At 49.8% G+C, this 19,378-nt stretch overlaps 1 long non-coding RNA gene across 1 annotated transcript; it reads left to right on the top strand.

Annotated features, from left to right (window-relative positions):
• The first annotated feature begins 3,397 nt into the window (after positions 1 to 3,397).
• LOC113920539 lies at positions 3,398 to 15,598 on the top strand. Its single transcript, XR_003519306.1, has 3 exons — positions 3,398 to 3,690; positions 5,878 to 6,091; positions 15,473 to 15,598. It is a non-coding gene; the product is annotated as an uncharacterized LOC113920539 (long non-coding RNA).
• Positions 15,599 to 19,378: the final 3,780 nt, after the last annotated feature.

Raw genomic sequence — 19,378 nt, 5'->3', positions numbered from 1 at the left:
GGCCGTGGAGTGACCGCCTGCCCCGACTGAGCATGCCCAGCCCCCGGAGCACTACCAGAGTTCTTTTAGGGGTCCTTTTTACTCTTTCAACTTGCCACATCCTGCCATCCCTGCACTTGGCTTTGCTAGTATGTAAAAGGGTGGGTTGTCCTTGAACTTCTCAGAATTCTCCATCTCCGTGTCTCTTCGTTGAAAATATCACAGACTTTCTTTTCTCCTACTCTTCTTACTTTTCCTGTTTTTCTCTTAAATGTCGAAAAAGCACCCTATCCTGGAAAACAAACCTGGAAGCTTGTTCTTGGGTTTGATGCACTAAACAAATGAACTGTTTTCCACTGAGTAATCGTCTTTCTGTTCCCGTGGAAATATAGGTTAGTTATGCATGAGCAGGTCTGCCCGTTTTGATGCGGGACGTGTTTCAGGTATAGGTGAGGCCCCGGTGATGAACCGATCCGCTGCAGGGAGCCTCTTTCCCGTTGCATAAATACAGGCCTGCAGCCCGAGTGCGAGCTGTCACAGGCCAACCTCCTGAATGCAATTCAGGAGAAGTGACACGCGGCCATCGCTCATGTTAGCGCCTATTTGTGCAACGATATTGTTTGAAATAATCGACCAATTCATCAAAGGCAACAGCGGACTTGGGGTGGCGGGGGGGGGGGGAAGAAGGTGCTTTTTCAGTACTAAGGAAAGAAATGACATTTGTGTTTACCATTTGTCAGCTTTAAATAGTCAATACATGTTTGCCATGACTTCCAAATTTTGAGGTGTGATTTCACCTATAAGCACATGCAATCTTTAAGATTTACAGAGAGGGTGTTTCTTCTGTAAACACTCAGCTTTGATAATTATCAGGAGAACGATTCATTCTGTCTCAGAAGTTAAATGCATGATAAATGGAATGCCTCTTAGGGGTTGCAATTTTCTAAATGTAAAGAATGCCTATTTCTCTGATAATCACCTCAAATACATTAATAATAATTATAAGCATTTCAGAGTGGCAGAGTGGTAATAACCCCTGTGTATAGAATTGTATGATCTCTATATGAAATTTTGTTTTCGTTCTCAGAGCAGACGTCACAAAACCCAGAATTATCTTAGTGTTTCCGATGACCCTCGCCCGGAGAGTCCAGCCTGGTAAGAGCTCATGGGGTCAGTCAGCTCCCCGCTCCGCCACCCTGAAAGCCAACGGGAACCTGGAATCCAAAGAATGTGTTTGCATTACCCAAGAACTCTGGCTTTACCAAGAGGTCCACGCTGGGATTCCATTCGAGTGACTTGACTGAAGGCATCTCATGACTCATTACTTAGTTCCCACAATCGGTTTGAGAACTTGTTTATGTTACCGAGAGGGTGGGGAGCCCAGTTAGGAGTCTCTGACAATTGACCATCAACAATAAGATAAACATGCCTGAAGTGATCACAGTGTCCCCGTGACACTTGAGCTGGAGGGAATCAAGAGATCATCGAGGCCTTTCCGATTTTCCAAATGAGCACATGGGAAAGGTCACCCCAAAGTCACTCCGGGAAATCTGCCTGCCTGTGATCCCATTCACCGCTCCTGGCACCGGCTGGTCCTTCGACGGTGCTTAATGGATGCTGGTGTAATTGAAAGAATACAGCTTGGATGCACACCCTTTTCTGTCAGACACTCCGTTCTAGAAACACACAGGCCTGTCCTTCGGTCCTCCTCCCATGCTGTCTCCTCCTCTGGCCACAGCACAGCAATTACCCCCCGAGAGAGAGAGATCAGAGCAAGCCACCCACCTGTCCTGGGCCCCAAGACACCTGGGAGCACCTGCTCTCTGCGACCCACAGTGACTCTGCTTTCTCCCCCACACGAACCTCGTTTGGGTACCTTTTCCAACCGTGTGACGGCCGGCAGCCCGCACGTCTGGGACAGTCGTTCGTTTTAACGCAGGGAGGCCTGGCTCCTTTTACTCATTTTCTAGCAAGTGGATAAAACCATGTTGTCTAGGGAACGGGATGAGAGGAGAGGGGTTTGGGAACTGGGAATTTTATTCTGGCTCAGATGCTAATACTCCTGTGACCTCAGCCAAGCCCTATAAATTGTTACTATCTGCAAAGTGAAGATAATGGACAGGCCCTTTCCTCCCCCAGGAGAGTCCTGGGGATTAATTAGGCAGCTCATTTGAGATTCAAAGTGCTGTGAGCCCACAGGAAAAGTGACTGGAGAACAAAGGGGGCTCACACTCATTCTAGCAGCCGGGGACCACACCAAAGACACTCTCAGGAATCCATTTGGTGGCACACCAGTCTTTGTTAATTAACCGGTCTGAGGAAGTCATTATGGCGACCAGGGGTTAATGGAAAGTTTGAACTTGCTCAAATCGGCCTACAGAGGTGTAAATCCAGGGCTCCTTTGTTCTGGAGGAGGGTTGGGCCCTCCAGCCTCAAACCTAACTGGAGGATGCTTCCTGGCCTTTCCAGCACCGGTTTAGAAACCCCAAGCAAGTAGCTGGGAACTTGAACAGTTTCTTTTTCAATGAAAGATGAAATCTTCTAATTCTTACTGTGTCAGAAACAAAAGTTCTTCTTAAAAAAATAAACAGGAAGATAACAAGTTAACTAGTACTCCTTCCATCATCCTTTCGCCGGAAGGTTCCATCTGGTACTCAAGCAGCGGCACAGTGTGAGCCCTCACTCACATGCACACGCTCACACTCACACGCACACTCATGCACACGCCCACGCACACGCGCACAGACACGTTCACACACGCACTCACACACGCTCAAATAAGGAGGCTAGCACGAAACCAGAAGAACACATTGGGAGGATCCCAGAGGAGACCTCAGTTGGCCACTGGAAGAGCAAATGTGAAGGGCATGGGAGGGAATGAAATAGATCTGGGATTTTTGAAACATGGTAGCTTTGCAAGAGAAGCCCAGAGGAATACAAACCGGTTGAGAAAGTTATGAACGGAAATGAGAGGTTTGTCTTTTTATTAAAGGCAGGTATCTTTGCAGGGCCAATTTCGTGAGGGTTACTAGGGGGAGGGAGGGCTGCTGATAAAGATCCAGAGGACAGCATTCCTGGGCTGGCTCCCACCCCCCTCCCCCATGGAGCCCAGAGCCAGAGGTGGGTCAGATGTTCCAGTGCAGACTCCTCTAACCAGTTGCGACCAAACAGCCTGTCTGAATGGCGCTCAATATAGACAGCCCGTGAGAAAAGCATATCCTCAGGTCCCTTCCCCCTGACAGAGCCTGCATTCCAGCTTGCCCCTTCCCAGGAGCCAGGAAAAGACGTCAGAGAAAGGCAAGGGCAAGCTGACCCTGAAGCAGGACAGGAATAAACGGGAAGAAGCCCGTTCCAGGAGAAGGAAAGCGTGACCTTTTCCATCCGTTCCTCTGGCTTCTCTGGTCCCAGAAGGCAGCTCCCATGCAGAGGGTGCATTATTACACCATCCTCACAAGGAGGACCCACCACCGGCTAATCACGGAGAGATCTTGGCAAACGCAGACCCTGCTCCTGAGGCTGCTCTCACCGAGGGGACGTTCTCTGTCTACACGGGAGAGCTCTCCGGAGAGAAAAGACTCTGTTTTCAGGATTACTAACCACCGGCAGTAAGAACCCAGAGCTGGGGGTCCTTGGGCTTTCTCTCTGGTCTTGGAATTTCTGAGTCTGGGGCTGCCAGAGCTTGTCATGGAGGGGTGCACCTGCCTCTTTAGGGTAAGTGAGGCCTTGCCGGACCAGCCTCTGTGTCTCAGGACCGGAAGCCTCCCGGGCAGAGAATGCCGGGGGAGGGCTGACCTTCCAAGAGAGGAACTGAGTCCACATTTCAGTGCTTCCTCCCTCCTTCCAGCTCAGCAAGACCAGAGAATGCAGATTTAAAGACTTAGAAAAGCCAAATCTCTAGAGGAAGGGGTATCCCATGGGACAGCATCTGTGGTGCAGACGTAAACACAGAAGTGGTCTAGCTTGAGAAAGTGGCCAGGCCCTTCTGGGGTCTCTGAATGCCATCCCCACAGCCTCCCCTCCCAGTTCACTTGCCTTCTACGTCTTCTCTTTTGTCCTCGGCCCGTGGATCAGCAACCATGGGAAAGGGAAGCAGAATCCTCCCACATTCAAGCCCAAACATGGCCCCGAGGGGTACTGAAGGAGTTTGAGAAAAAGAGCAGAAGGAAGCTGGCCACTCCGACCTGCCCCCACCCAGCCTGGGACAGGTGCAGACCCTCCTGGTAGAGAGGCGCCCTAGCTGATGTCCGAAGAAAGGCGCGTCCCTAATGTCCTTATCTCGGAAGACTCGGGGCTCTCGAAGACTCGGAACCAGCAGGCCGTGCTAAGTCCGCTCGCGCCCCTCCCACCCTGGACTTGTCCTGTTCCTCCACGACTGCCCCTCGCCTCATCCAGCCCAGGTCAACGCTCACCTCTGCTTCCTCACCTCCTCCCTTCCCCCGCTTACTTAATATAGAACTCGCATTAAATAAATCTGTGTGCTTTTCCCTGGGAGCCTCTCTCTGTCAGCCAGGGCCCCCGAGAGGGTCAAGGAAAGCACTTCCCTGTCCTGCCCCCGCTGCTGGTCCCGCGCTGCATGACCACGGGAGCTGCCCCCTCTCTGACCTCACAGGCTCTGTATGTCTCTCAAAATGGGAAGCTCGGGGCTCTGCGGGCCCCGGCCTTCCCCCTCCGGGTGCGGCCTGCCTTAAAGAGGGAGTCCTGGGGTGCTGGCTGTGTCTGCCTGGGCCCCAGTGGGACCCTGGAGCAGACTCTCAGTGCCCTTGGCTGCCAGACTCTGCAGACGCTGTGCGGGAGGATGCCCTGCCCCCTCCCCCATTCACCAGCTCTCCCCTCACCATTCTGTAAATCAAGGAAGGTTTGAGAGCCACTCTTTGGGAAGAAGTTTAAAAACAAAAACGTTGCCCGCTCATACAGATTTCTCACCTCCAGAAGTGTTCAGGCAGGTGACTTGGAGCCCAACTGGCCTGGGCCCAGGGCCCAAGACTCGCTAAGTGGACCCCAAAAAGCTTGGAGTCCTGTGCAGGCCAGTGTGTTCATCTGTAAGCTCGCAAGGGCCATGGTGCCTCCTTCTTACTGTGGCTGTGCCTCAAACCCGGGAAGAACGCACAGACCTTAACTGCCGTCATTACTGATTCTCCTTCAGGGCGCACTCCCACCCAGGTAACAGGAGGGTAGAGGGGCAGGACATTAGACAAGCAGTTATGGACGATGTCCCAGGACTTTTATCTCTAAGATTTTAGGATTATTTTTACCTAGAGTATGAAGTATACCATCAGTTATTCATTCTACAAACATTGAGTGCTTAGGATGAGAAGGGGTGACTGTAGTGCTGGGTCTTAGTCCTATTTCCTCTTATGTTATTATTTTGGTACCAGGAAAACATCACTGACGCTGCTGGAGAGAGGACACGGACCGGTCAGTCACGCGAGGCAGGACTGAGGTGGTCAGTCAGGTAGAGAAGGCACAGTGACCCAGCAGAGGGCTGAGTCCCCTGAATTTGGTAATACAGTGACAGCTTGTCCGCAACCACATCAGAAGGAACGTGGTCCTGATCTTGCAAAGGCTGGAATGTATGAAGGATCTACAGAAAACCTTCCAGAGCCTTGTTCTGTCGCAGTGACCAGAATGGAGGCGTTGGGCCTTGAGGGGTGACAAGGGACGGGTGGCTTCGTGAGCCAGGGATGAAGCCAAGAGCTAGGGCTCAGCAAGTGGAGGAGAGGGCAGGGCTTAGAGAACCCCTGGAGGGAACGGACTGGCCCCTCGTAGGCGGCTAGACAAAATGCGGGGCAGCCTTGCAGGTGTGAGTGGCAGATACACAACCAGTAAGTGCTCAGCGTAAGTATGTCCAAGTGTTACATGCCGTGTGCTTAGGCCTTCCTATCCATTCTGTTTCTCCAGAGAATCATCAACCCTGAGAGATGGTGAGACTGTGGGGCTGGCATGTCCAACATCTGCAGGTGGCTAGGGGGCTAGAGATCCACCAAACTACGGACATTGCCATTTGAGCCCGAAAGCTGTCTGCTGGTGGAATTCCCTCCTCTTTCGGAGAGGTTAGGGTTTTTTCTATTGGAGCCTTCAACTGATTAGATGAGACCCACCCACAGGATGGAAGGTAAGCTGTTTTATTCAAAGTCTACTGATTTAAATGCTAATCTCATCTTAGAAATACCTTCACAGAGACATCTAGAACAATGTTTGATCAGAGATCTGGGCACCGTAGCACAGCGAAGTTGATGCATGGAATTAATTATCCCATTAGGAAAGAGAGCTGGCTGAGCCCTGTGTTTGAAAATCTAGTGAATTTGCAGTGATTTGCACGCATTCACGGGAAGCTAATCCCAGAAGTGTTGAGTCATAAAGCAAAACAGCAAACATACACTGCAGCTATCAGAAGTGCTCTGGGCATATGTTTTGCTAATGAGGAAATCTTTTTTTTAAGAATTGGTCACCTAGAGATGTTTTGTTTTGCTTTGCTTTTTCCTTCTTCTCCTTTGAAAGGGCACAGCCTTCTGGAGCCAACTGAAATTAGATGTCTCTGGATCGCTACAGACAAAACAAGTCACTGTATCCAACTCTTACTCATTTGCGCACAGAGGCACAGGGTGGGCCTCCCACTCAAAGGCCAAGTTTAGCTCAGCCATCTCTCCTGTGCGAAGGTGGCAGCCGTGGGCCATGTGGACCTTTGACGACTGTTTCACTACAAGAGATGTCGTGGCGAAGGCATCTGAATATTATGATGTTGAAGATCTGGAACCCGGGGAAGCTCTCTGTGTACAGAGGGGAAGCGTCCTGCAGATCAAATGTCCCCCAGGGGTGGAGCTTGCTGCGGGGCAGGGCCGGCCACGAAGTCCCCGCGCCAGCTTTCGAGCACCCTCCCCTCTTGTGCCCATGTAGCTTGCAGCCCCTACGAGGTGTCCTCGGAATCCGCCTATCACACAGTAAATCCATTCTGGAGAATACACTCAAAACCCCAAACCCCAAAACCCTTTCCCCTAAAACGTCCTCGACAAGAAATAAGGAGTCTGAATGGTTAGCATGGAGAACATCGGCCCCGCCCCAGGCTTTGTTTTATTCGCCTTCTTTGGAGATTGAGAAAAACTTTGTCCTTAGGTTCCAGAGGGAGACAATGGGGTCTTACTTCTCCAAACCCCGTGTGAGAAATGGGAGTGTTTGAATCCGACCAGAGCTGGCTCTACGGAACCTTCCCTGTGGACGAGGTCTGCTCCTTCCCAAATAAGCCACGTGAGGAAATGTCCCCGGACCAATCTCGATTCTTGTCTTATGTTACCAGAAAGGCTTTAGACAAATGACCCCCCCGCTGTGTTCTCACCTTATTCCCAGGCACACATACGAATAACAGTGAACCTGGCAGGAAGCGGTTAATTCTTACTTCGCAAGTGTTCACCGTGGGCCAGACACTGCTTAAGAAATTTGCAATACTAACTTTTTTTTAATCCTAACAGCAACCCTATGAGGTGGGCACTCCACACAGCATCTGGCTTCAGAGCTCATTCTGTTTCCCATAAGAAAGCATCGTTTGGGGACATTTCGAAAATGACAACTGACACACAAAACAAAACGTCCTAGGACGCTTTAAAAAGTGTTTTCACAGAACTCATCTTATTTCTCCTCCATTAGGATGGGACGGGTGAGGGAGAGCAGCCTGGGAGAGGTGGAGGGTCAGCCTGGCCTCCCCCAGGGTTCTTGGGAAAGCTGTCTGCCTGCCCGGGTGCAGGTCCGCTGACTGCGTCATCCCACACAGTGTCAGAAATCCGGTCCCCGGCTTAGCGTCAAGGTCTTCCCAAACTCAAGCAAGCCAAAAAGAAATTCATTATCTTTCCTCCACAAGCCACCCTCCCAACTCTCTTCCCAACTTGTCAGTGATGGCCATCTGTCTTCTGGTCTCCCAGGCTCAAAACCTAGCCTTCATCTTGGGTCGTCTCTCTTCTTCTCCCTCTCGCATCCAAACCGGGCTCTCAGCATGTCCTCCGGAAGGCATGTGTGCAACGGAGAAACCGCGCTCGCCCGGCAAGACCACAGCGCGCTCTGACCTGGGGGCACAGTGATGGGAAAAGCAAGGTAGTCCAGAGGTCATGGTTTTATAATCTCACGGAGGGGATGCAACCAGGACACAGATCGCAGTGAGTCAGGGTAAGAAATGACAGGGACACAAGAGCGGAAACATACATCAGATCCTCGCTGATGTGGTGAAGGATCTCGGAGCAGGACATGCTCTCACCTCCACGCGGCTGAGACAGAGGAGCAGGCAGCCTGGGAGCAGAAATGGAATGACTCAGAACCTACAGATACAGGGGCAGGGCTGGGGCTCGGAGGGGAAGTGGCAGGAGACAGCAATGAAGGGTCTTTTCCGACTGATGTTTAGGGCGCAGTGAAGGAGATCAGAAGAAGGAGGTCTTAACGTTAAAACTTCTTAAAATTCCATTCTTCTTCCTCTCTGGCTGCAGCAGGATGACGCTGGCCGAGGCCCTTGTCACCTGCTCCTTGCTGGGCCTCCTCTGCCGCCCCGCCCCCTACCAGCCCTGCCAGTCTCCCCTCTGCAGAACGCTGCGGGCGGCCCCGCGCACCCCCGCCCGCCGGGGCGCTCACCACTGACCGACTGCTGTGTGCGTTGCACCCACTGCCTCCTTCTCCCGTTTCCAGAAGAACTGTTCTACAGAATTTAAAGCCACCTCGCTCCCCTGTGCTTTGGAGTCCATCTCATCTCACCTACTCAGAAATCATAGAGGATGGTTCTCGCTTCCGTCTTGTGTGTCTAGCCTTTTCTTCACTCCGGGACCCTTCGAATCTCCGTGGAAATATCCCCAAGTCTTTCTCGTTACCAAAAAAAAAAAAAAGAAAGAAAAAAAAATCCCCCCAACACTGCCTCGGCCCCTCGGTCCCCCAGCTATTTCTCTGTGACCATCGTGTCCCCAGCACGTACTCTTCATGGACTCGCTTTCCAGGCGGCCGGGCAGGCCCCCAGAGCTCACGCAGGTGATTGCGTCCCCCATGGTGCAGCTGGGCTGAGAGGAGCAGAAGACCCGAGGAAGCCAATTACTGTTTATGCGGAATTAGTTTTATGTCACGGGAAGCCCAAGGCTGACGGGGTGGTTCCAAGACGCCGAGAGCGACCCGGGCCATTCCATCTTGCTGCAGTGCCCTTCTTAGCAGGTCACTTCATCTTCTGACGGTTGCAAGATGGTCGTTCTGCTGTCAGCCAGCCCTCTGGCTCCAGGCAGGAACGAGGGGGAAGAGCCAAGGGCAAAGGCCAAGTGTGGTCTTTCAAATCCCCCAGAGGAGTTCAGAGGCCAGGGAGCCCCTGAACCAGGCCTCATGGCCCGGTCGCCACTGCAGTCAGGGGACATGACGCCTACCCAGACAAAAGTGGGTTCTCCTGGGAAGGGCACAGAGGATGAGACTGGACAGGCCTGTTTTCTGCCCTCACCAAGATCTCCACTGATGACCTCAGATGCCATCTAACTGGGCTTCTTGGAAGCCTTCTCTCTTCTTGAGTTACTTTCTGGCGGCTTCCAGGGCAGGATGCTCTGCCGGGATTTCTTCCACTTCTCGGGCTATTCCTCCCCAGTCTCTTCCGCAGGCTCGCCCTCCGCTGCCTGACCGTGTCGGGGCGTGTCCAGTGTTCCCGCACCCACGGCTCCCAACTGCCAGGCAGACCCCAGGCTTCGAGCAGCAACAGCACAGGCCAGTGGCTGCCCAGAAAGGGAAACGGTTGCAGACGGCCAGTTATGGCACTGGTGTGGAGGCTCGGGGGTAGCGGGGCCAGGATGCCTCCAGCATCTTGGAGGCATCTCCTCGGCCCTCCCTTCATGGTGTCAAGATGACCCTTGCAGTTGTGGTGAGAGTGAACAACGTCTAAACCTCCTCAGCTTGGATTCTAATGTCCTCCCTACTTGTCTTCATTCTTCTGAGTCGATCCTACCTCCACACACAGCACGCACCCTCCCCAGTCCCCAGCAGGAGGTCACTGAGCCACTGCTGGTTGCAGCTTCATCCTCACGGTGCGAGGGGGGCGCGAGGGCGATGCTGCCCTGCCCACATCCACTGCAGCACCCAGAGTGGTTCCTTCACCACTTACTGGAAGTGACCCTTCTCCTCGAGCACAGATCTGATCATGCCATCCCCAAGGGTTTAAACACCTTTGCTGTACATCAGGGTAGGACCAAAACCCCGACCCTGTTCTGCTGACCCTAACTTCCTCTCCAAAGTCTTCTTCTAGAATGCCCCGTGCCGTCCCGTCCGCCCCCCACCCCAGTCCCAGAATCCCCTGTGGCACCTCCTGCACTCCCCACTCATTTGTCAGCTTTCCTCTCCCTGGATTACACGTTTCTTCTAAAGCACAATGTTTCATCCATAAAGAGAACACTTTACTTTTCTTCTTGGTGTATTTTATTCTCTCTATTGGTTTTAGGTGGGTGCTCAATCCCTGTACTAGTGTGCTCCTATCTGACCCACCAGAAGCGTGTGTTTCTTTACTATAACCCTACCAGGCATCATGGCACGATGGTGAGTGGCTGTCCGTGTTCTAACAGCCTAGTTTCAGCAGCCTGCATGTTGCGGGGCGAAGACCTGCTGTTCCAACTGCAACTCTATACGCTTGCTCAATCCCATAGTTCATGAACAAAAGATGCATACTTTTTTCACATGTTAACATGTCTAAAATCAGTCTTTCAATCCATTTTATGTTGGCATTTTATTCAATGGCGTGTTATATTGTTAGTAGGCCAAACTTTGTTTATAGTACAGAAAATCATGGTCTATCTTGCACTTGATAATATCTCAGATTTGATGAACGGGATCATATGAGCTCGGCTGAATCACTTGACCTTGCACTGCCCAAACTCTCATCTGCACACTGCGGTGATTCCCCAAGCTTTGGTACTCATGGTAAATAAAGAAAGATGACCACACGAAGCACTTGAAACAGTGGTATCAGGCACAGACCACTCGATAATGTCAGCCATCCAACAAGAATGATTTCTCTTGGTTCCCTTTGTCCCTAGTTCTTAGCGTAATATCTGGCTCACCCTGCCACTAATCATGTATTTGGTCAGTGTGGAATAGACGAGAAGAAAACCAAGCACAGCATGCCCACCCCCACCTGGCTGACATATGCTTATTCCTGATCTATTCAACAAGAGATTCTTTTTGTCTGTATTCCTGTTCTTTTCAACACAAGATCCATTCCCTGTGGTAGACCTAGAAAGACCCCACTGTCCAAAATTCCACCTATTCAATCAGCAAATATTTAGTTTACTATGTAAAAGTCATAAAATTCTAAATAAATTTTAAGACACTTCTAATAATACCTCTAAAAATATAAAATGTAAAAAATTTTACCCTTGCCCCTCCAATTCTACCCTCCAGAAGAAAATCATTATGTTCAGTGTAGATCTTTCCAGGCTCTCTATTGTTGCAAATAGTATGAACTGAATAAAACAGTGATTGTTTGAGAAATGAAATGAGCGATTTCAGACACCAAAATAAGACTGAGTCCCATCTGACCAGTGGCGTCCCGGCTCGGGTTTGCACCGCCAAGTCCCTATCCTGACGTCTCCCCTCTTGGCTACCTCTTTTAACCTAGTCCCTCCTATGACCCTCTCCCTGCTCACATGCACACCCCGGAAAGTCGTGTCTACTTCTCCACCGCCTCCATATTTCTCGGAAGTCTCTTCCCAATAATTACAAAATCTGGGGACATCTGGGGGGAGTAGAGTGGACTTCTTTCCGTGGTGACAAGCTGGTCTTGAAGGGAAACTTGTTCTAGATGTTTTTCAGAGTGCAGAAGAAGGGCCACTGAGTCAGAAGACCACTCCCTTGGGGCGCCTGGGGGGCTCAGTCCTTGAAGCATCTGCCTTCCGCTCAGGTCATGATCCCAGGGTCCTGGGATCGAGTCCCACATCAGGCTCCCTGCTCGGCGGGAAGTCTGCTTCTCCCTCTCCCTCTGCCCCCCCCAACCCCCACTTGTGCTCTCGCTTGCTCTCTCAAATAAATAAAATTAAAAAGGAGAAGAAGAAGAAGAACAACAACAACAACAACAAGAACAACATGCCTGCTCCTGCTCATCTTCCAACTTAAATCCGTGCCCTCTCTCCTGGCTGCCTGGGGGCCACAAAGAGCATGCTCTTCTTGTGGGACTGGATGTTGTCAACCTCTCTGATGGCCTTCTGGGTCTAGGAATCAACATTCAAATGCCAGCAATTTTTGACCCAGCAAACTTACTGGCAGAAATTGATCTCAGGAAATAAAGAGACAGATGCACAGATATATGTGAGACAATGCTCACGGCAGGGCTTTCCAACAAGATATGTAAGAAGCCTAATGACCACAGATAGGTGCATTGTTAGATACATTGTTGTACACACAGACAGATGTGCCCATTAAGAAGGATGAAACCTTATCATGTATCCTTTCAAAAATCACACACACAAATATGCAAACATGGAGAAAATTCTGGGAATAAATATAAAAACATTAGCAGTGGTTTTCCCTAAAGGATTACTAGAGATTTTTCCTTCTTTGCCATTTATAGTATTATATGTTTCTTTCCCCACAATAGTCATGTTATCACTTATATAATGAAATAAGCTCTCTTAGTTTTGGAAAACCTCACGGTCTACCTTTTACCATGCCTCCCCTGTCCTGAAGTTATCACCCAGTTTTGCAAGGTCTGGAGAGATCGTGGTAGCCCCAGGTCCCATATAGCCAACATCCAAGGCACCAGGGTCATCACTCAAAAAAGAAGGAGGGGAGACAAGAGAAAGGAAAGTAGGTGAGCAAGGGAGGGACCCTATCTGCTGGTGAGGTTCAGCCTGGTTTGTCTCTTAAATTGAATTTGAATTGTAAATGTATGTATCACCAATAGTGCCAAAGTCTAAACTCACACATTGAAGCATATGATGGAATAGCCCATTCCCACACTCTGGGAAGGGAAGAAGTGCCAGATTGCTGTGGTTTTCCTGGGATTAGAGGTGATGGGCAGATGGCTCCCTCGACCCCCGCCCCTTAAGACCTGGCTCATTCCGAATACCACTTGGGGTCACGTTCGACATTGCCGTCTCAATACGCAAAAATGTGTGCACCATTCTTTTCTATATAAGTGGAAGGGCGTGATTGATTTCTGGTCGGCTTTTTCATACCGTTTGCAAAATCTATCCTGGATCAGTTTCTGGATTTGCCTGGTTTCTGAGGTTATGGCTCAGAGAAAAACCAAATAAAAAAGCCTCGTGGGATCTAACATACAGGATCCTTTCTCCGATTCTGCCTGTTTTGGTCTCCTGCGGCTGATGGGACGCCGAGGGGCCCCGTGTCCCAGAGGAAAGTTGTCCTGCCCCCAGAGCTCTGAGGACCGGAAGAGAACCTGCTTCCTCACTGCATCCCAGCCGGTAACAGCGGCGACCCCACTCTGAGAGGGAAGCCTCGGTGTCCACTACAAGCCAGGAAGCCTGATAGCTCGAGCTATTTGCAAGCTTGCCTCTCGGACGCATTTAGCCGGCTGTTTATTTTTGTTAGAAAAACAGACTCGTTCTTTTGCCAGGGGACTCTCTAACACCCTCTGCCACCAACATCTGCACAGAATAGAAGGCTTTGGAGGCTTGGATGAAAAAAACACTCCCTCTGAAGGGGGCCAGAAAGATAGTAGTGTTTCTGTGCGAAGCAACAGAATGTGTAAGAGAATGCGCCAACCAAGCCATAGCAATGAGCCATTGTGAGGTCTGTGCTTCAGCATAAGAGGGATCTGAGGCCGCTAACAAAGGTGGAGGGGACGCGACATGACTTTCAGCTCTGGTGCTATCAACATCTGCCCCACAGAACACAGCGCCATTCTGCGGCATTCAATATTCTCTTGTGTGCAGGAGCCTAAAAGGGCACTTTACAATGTTGTTTACTTATTTACGATTTGTCTCTTTTCTCGTATGGTAAATAAGCTCTACGAAACAGAGCATATGTCTAATATACCCACCAATATATACTCTGCGTTTGCCGCCCAGCAGATACTAAACCAGGAGCTGAAGGAAGGAAGAGAGGACAAGGGGAAGGAGGGAGGGCGGCAGGAGAGGAGGGGAGGGAGGAACGTGCGCCCTTATCCAACGGCACTTCCCGCACCTCCCACACCAGGCTGGCTGCCGGGTGAAGGACCGTGCCACCCTCTGTGGCACCTTGCAGCCTGTGTGCCTGGCAGTGGGCAACATCATCAATAAACATCTGCCGGAGGGGCTATGTTCTTCAGTGCTCATTGGATTCACAGTAGATTAAAATCTACTTTCCAGGGCAGTCTGCTCTTTGCAGGAGGCGGGCAGCCTTGTTGTTCCAAACCGACGCGCCACAGGCAGGTCAGTTGTGGGGCCATTTGCAGGGCTAGTTCCTGGGGCTTAGCAGAAATGATCCCACTACTCAGTTGTCTTGTGACATTAAGACGAGCGTGTGGTCAGAGAGGCGGTGGCCTGTTCACAGAACACCCTCCCAGGGTGACAGGCGCGTGCTACACTGCTTTGGAAGAAGGAAGGTGGGAAACCGATACGAGATCCTACCTTTTCCTCAACGCTAGATTCGACTGTTCACTTCTATCTCTGGGCTGTTTGTGATTGAAAACACTATGGGTTTGAATCCCAGCTTTGGCCCTGAGGCGGCTCATTTGGGTGAGTCAAGGGACATTTCTCAGTTTTCTAATCTGTAAGATGGGAATAAATAACATCTGTCTTGACAGTAGCTATTGCCATGATTGAATAAAGGCAGTCGCTGACACGATTCTGTAAAGCATAAATTAGTGCGCAATGTATCGCTACTGGTAAAAACACCCGCCAACTATTTAGCCCTGATGGTGTGGAAGTGTCTTGCTGAGCACATCACTGCCAACAGCATTTAAAACTCACGACAGTCCCATAAGGAAGCTAGTAGTAGCTGTGCTGCTATGGTCATCCATCTACGGGGCAACTTACACAGACCGGACGGAGAAGGAGAGAGGTTCATCCAGGCTATTGTGATAGGGAGGACCTCCGCGGATCAGGGACACCTCAGGGAAAAGGGAGGGGCTCGGGGTTTCCTAAAGGGAGGTGGACAAGGGCAAGTGGACCACGGGGTCGCCCGTGGGTCTGTGGGAGCAAGAGAAAGTCTTATCCGGCCACTGAGGACGTGTGAAGATGAGTCTTAGACTGGAACAGTAAGAATGGGTGGTCTCTCCTGGTTAGTGGTTTTCTGGAACAAAAAAGGATGGCGGAGGTGGGCGGGGTTGACCATCGCTGTTTACCAGGAACATGGGAATGAGGTGAAATTCCACACTGTCACAGGTTCAAAAATGTGCCCAAGAACACACGTGAGTAGTACCTGCAGTGGTAATGTTAGTAGTCCTAGCAGCAACGCTAGTGAACATTTAGGGATGGTTTCTTCACTTAAGGGTCCAGTGCACGCACACTCGGCTCTTTCTATGCATTCCAGTACAATAATTACATAGGAAAATTCTGTTCCTCTTCTCTAGTTTACAGATCAGAATGCCCATAATGCTTCTACTTCAGAGACATGAGAACTCATGCAGGCTCCAAATGGCACCGGTGGAAGGAAGTGTGGCTTTGCCCCTGGGCTCTGGGCCCCCACTCATGTGCCACCCACCACAGCATGGAAGCGCTTCCACATCTGAGAAGGCTTTGTAACCCAAACACCCTCGTCTGGTGATGACAATAAAAAATTAGTCTATGTTGTAAGCCTGTGTTCTCTCTCTCCTACACAGCTTTTAAATTAGGTCCAACTATCACATTAGATTCCGAAGTCTTGCAAGATTTCTGGTAAGGGATAACGTATCAGATACTGATGGTTTTTTAAGTTTAAGGTAATTTGTGATATTAACTCAAAAAGTAGGCTAGCAAACAGAGGTGGGAAAGGCGGCATGAAAGACATCCTTATAACAAGTTACCGACGCTTGCCTATCATTGTGTGTACTGACTGATGCCCGAAGGATGCGTGAACACTGGCTTTGAGGCATCATCTCCAAGAGGTGAAACAATGAATGAGGCCAAGATTGTCCATGGAGGGTGAAATTATAAACCAACTGAATGGTTCAGGGCAAAATGAATGTAGGTTACTCTAAGAAAATGGAAGGGCTCACAAGTTAACCATACACTCAACTGACTTCATGGAAAGAATTAGGTTATCTGGGGAGCCTGGGCGGTTCAGTCAGTTGAACCTGATTTCGGCTCAAGTCACGATCTCAGGGTTGAGAGATCGAGCCCCGTGTTTGGCTCTGTGCTGGGTGTTGAGCCTGCTGAAGATTCCGCATCTCCTTCTCCTTCTCCTCCTGCCCCCCACCCCAAAAGGAAAATAAAAGAATTAGATTATCTGAAGAAAGAATGCCTCTTTTAAAAAGAGAACTGAGGAATGGCTGAAGAAAAATAATGAAGGCAGAGCTGACCTGCACTCCCGGCCCGGCCCCATCTGGAGAACGCGGGTGGTCCCCGGCTGGGAAGCGGATACCCTTCAACATCTGGAGTCCTCCGGGAAAGGCTTCTTTTTCTAATTATGTGCTCACTAGGCAAGTCTAAGACTACTCAGATAGAAACCCTACTATCCTCTGCGATTGGGACCAGTGGCTGGTTAATAGAAAAAAGAAAATATTAATGCACAGAATTATACACATGAATCAGGTACACCTTGAATATTTGGTTGAATGTCTTAAAACATATCAATACCTATTCACTCATGTTGATGTTTTTTGCTAATGGTTCCACTAATTGGACTTGCCATGGTATTTCTTGCATTAACACACACAGAGAATAAATAATGGATTGTCTGTGAATTCCTGTTTCTATTTCCTGATGGCAGAGAAAGAACTGATTAACCCCCATGCAGCAATTTAATCCAGAAAACTTAGCCGTAGAGTTTTCCTCTTAGCATCTACAGCTGCCTCATCTACAGCAAATTGGGAAAGTGATCTAAAAACAAAACAAAACAAAAATAAAGTTGCTTTTATCAAATTCTTCCAGGTAAGTTCACTTCGATTTTCATGGAAATGATGAACTATGTACACTCCTGTTTCATGGGGTTGAATCTCACAAGAGTCCATTAAAGCACACGGTTACTGCGAAAGCCCACAGACTCGGGGTGCGGGCGGAAACACGTGATTCCTGGCTGGGGACACACAGAAGCACTCAGGTGTCCACTGGAAGGACAACCAGCAGTGCCCCATTGATCCCAGCACGGTGCCAGGTAGCATGTCTAAGAGGGACGAGAATCCGTGAGTGGATGTTGCTCAGGAGATGTCTCTTGTCACTTGTCCTCTGGTCTCACTGCCCCTCCAGGGAAGCAGGCAGGGTGCCCGGACGGGGTACGGTTTCTGATCCTTGACTGTTTCTCCTGCTAAGACGTTAACTAGGTTTCTTGCTGCGCCCCAGTCTCCTTGTTGGGTCCACTTTCCTTTACTCACTTAGTCATTCCATTAGTTATCTATAAGATAGGTAATTAACTCACAAGGTGCCCAAATCCAAAAAGTGAGCAATTTTCATTTCACACGTCTCCCAACCAATAAGCACAGCTGACCCCGGACTGGAATGAATCCACTGAGGCAAATACCCCACTGTGACACCATGGTGGGGGCCACGGCGCCCTCACCCGGCACCCCAACCTTTTACCATGCCCACCATGTCCCCCATTCATACTTGTTTTATCCTTTGTGCACCACATAGAAAGCAATTCATTACGCATTACATTAACCTACTCTGTGCGAGACTATTGACTGCTATATTTGGAATTTTGGTGTAAAACTAACTTTAGCAGGTCAGTTTTAATGATTTGAAGGAGGACAACATTGTCCACTGTTAGGACGACATTCCACTCCTAAAGCAACCTGGGTTGACCATTGTCCACGAAGGGTACCAGGGTAGGCCACCCAAAATGTGTCTCCTTGGCTTGTGGATTACTTTGAGCTAAAGGCAGACACAGGAAAAGCTCTTTACCTCCCGCTAACTGCCTGAAAATAGAGAATAAATGTCCCCATTTGTAAAGGAAATTCCTATTGCTAAAGGTGTCTCTGTAGGAGGAAGAAAGTTACTCTGGGAAACAAGTCTTAGGACCCGAGAGGCTCTCAACTCCATGGCAAGATGGTGCTTATTTACCACCCCTCACCTCCCTCACCTGCCCAGGACTCACTTCCCCTCCTAGAAGCTCAAAACGCCTTTCCCCCGTGTGGCCTAACGCGTATATGGGCCTCCATCGCCTGGCTGCCGCGTTGAGTTGGAGTCTTTGTAAAAACGCTTGCATGTACTTCACTGAATTGGTTTTTCTCCAGTTAATCTTTTCACCAGTTTGATTCGTGGGCTTCAGCCAGAGCACAAACCTTACTGGTCAGGTCACATGTGTAGTAAAGCAACTGTCTTCTGTTTCCTAGAGTTTACGTGGGACAAGCTTACCACTCTAAGCCAAGACAAGAGTCAGGATGATGGGTTCAGGGTTCTTACCACCCCTAGGATGAAAGTGCTCTGAGTCAGGAAGTACGCTGAGAATCCCCGACAGCAAACTGTGCCACTGTTGGATTCAAGCAGGTAGAGTTCTGCCTCGGGCCCTATACTTCAGGGCACCTCGTGCATTTCTTCCCCCCCCCACCCCCCCCCCACACACGCATGCACACACGCACAAAGGAAATTATTTAAGAGCGCATGTGTCCCTTGGTCAAGCAAGACCCAACACTCCATGCTGGGGTACACTTTCCATTACCTTAAGCATCATTCTCAGGACAAAGGCCCACAGACCCGAAGCAACATTTCACCAAGCTCTTTCCCCATCATCTTTAAAACAAGAAACTATGTCCAAATGCAAAGATCTGGGGTTGAGCCATTGTGGTATAAGTGACAGGCTTTGCTGAATGGCAGGACAGTTTATGTGGCCCCTAGGAAAGAGAAAAGACAAGTTAGCAGCCCACCCGGCCCTCTCTTGGAGCAAGGATGGGACCACCTGGGTGTGGCCGTGTACCCTTTCCCTGGAGGGCAGGCCCCCTGTTCTCTTGCTCCCTCCCTGTGCATTGTGTGGGTCTGAAATCCTTGCCAGACTGCTCAGCACCCCACAACGATTGCTGAAGACTAGTTTGCAATGTGAAAGACTTAACATTCCTACTCAGTCGTTATGTCATGTGTTTGTATGTTATTACTCACCTAAATATTGCTGTCCGTGAAGAGAACACCCCATTCCCAATATTGGTTAAATCACCTCCTCTTGCATAACTTGCTGACATTCCATCCTTAAACCCAAAATTTGCATGGGTTGTCTATTTTGTCATTATGTAGGTATATTTGGGAGGGAAGCAGGGATAGAACATATTTTATCGGATGGAATTTTGGTGCATGACTTGACGATATTGAGACATGGGAAACATGGGTCCCACTGGTATGTTTGCCCTGGA

This window comes from Zalophus californianus, chromosome 3 (genome assembly GCF_009762305.2).
Source record: "Zalophus californianus isolate mZalCal1 chromosome 3, mZalCal1.pri.v2, whole genome shotgun sequence".
Classification (NCBI taxonomy): Eukaryota; Metazoa; Chordata; class Mammalia; order Carnivora; family Otariidae; genus Zalophus; species Zalophus californianus.
The sequence above is the reverse complement of the archived record's forward strand: the minus strand, read 5'-3'. Positions and strand labels throughout refer to the sequence as shown.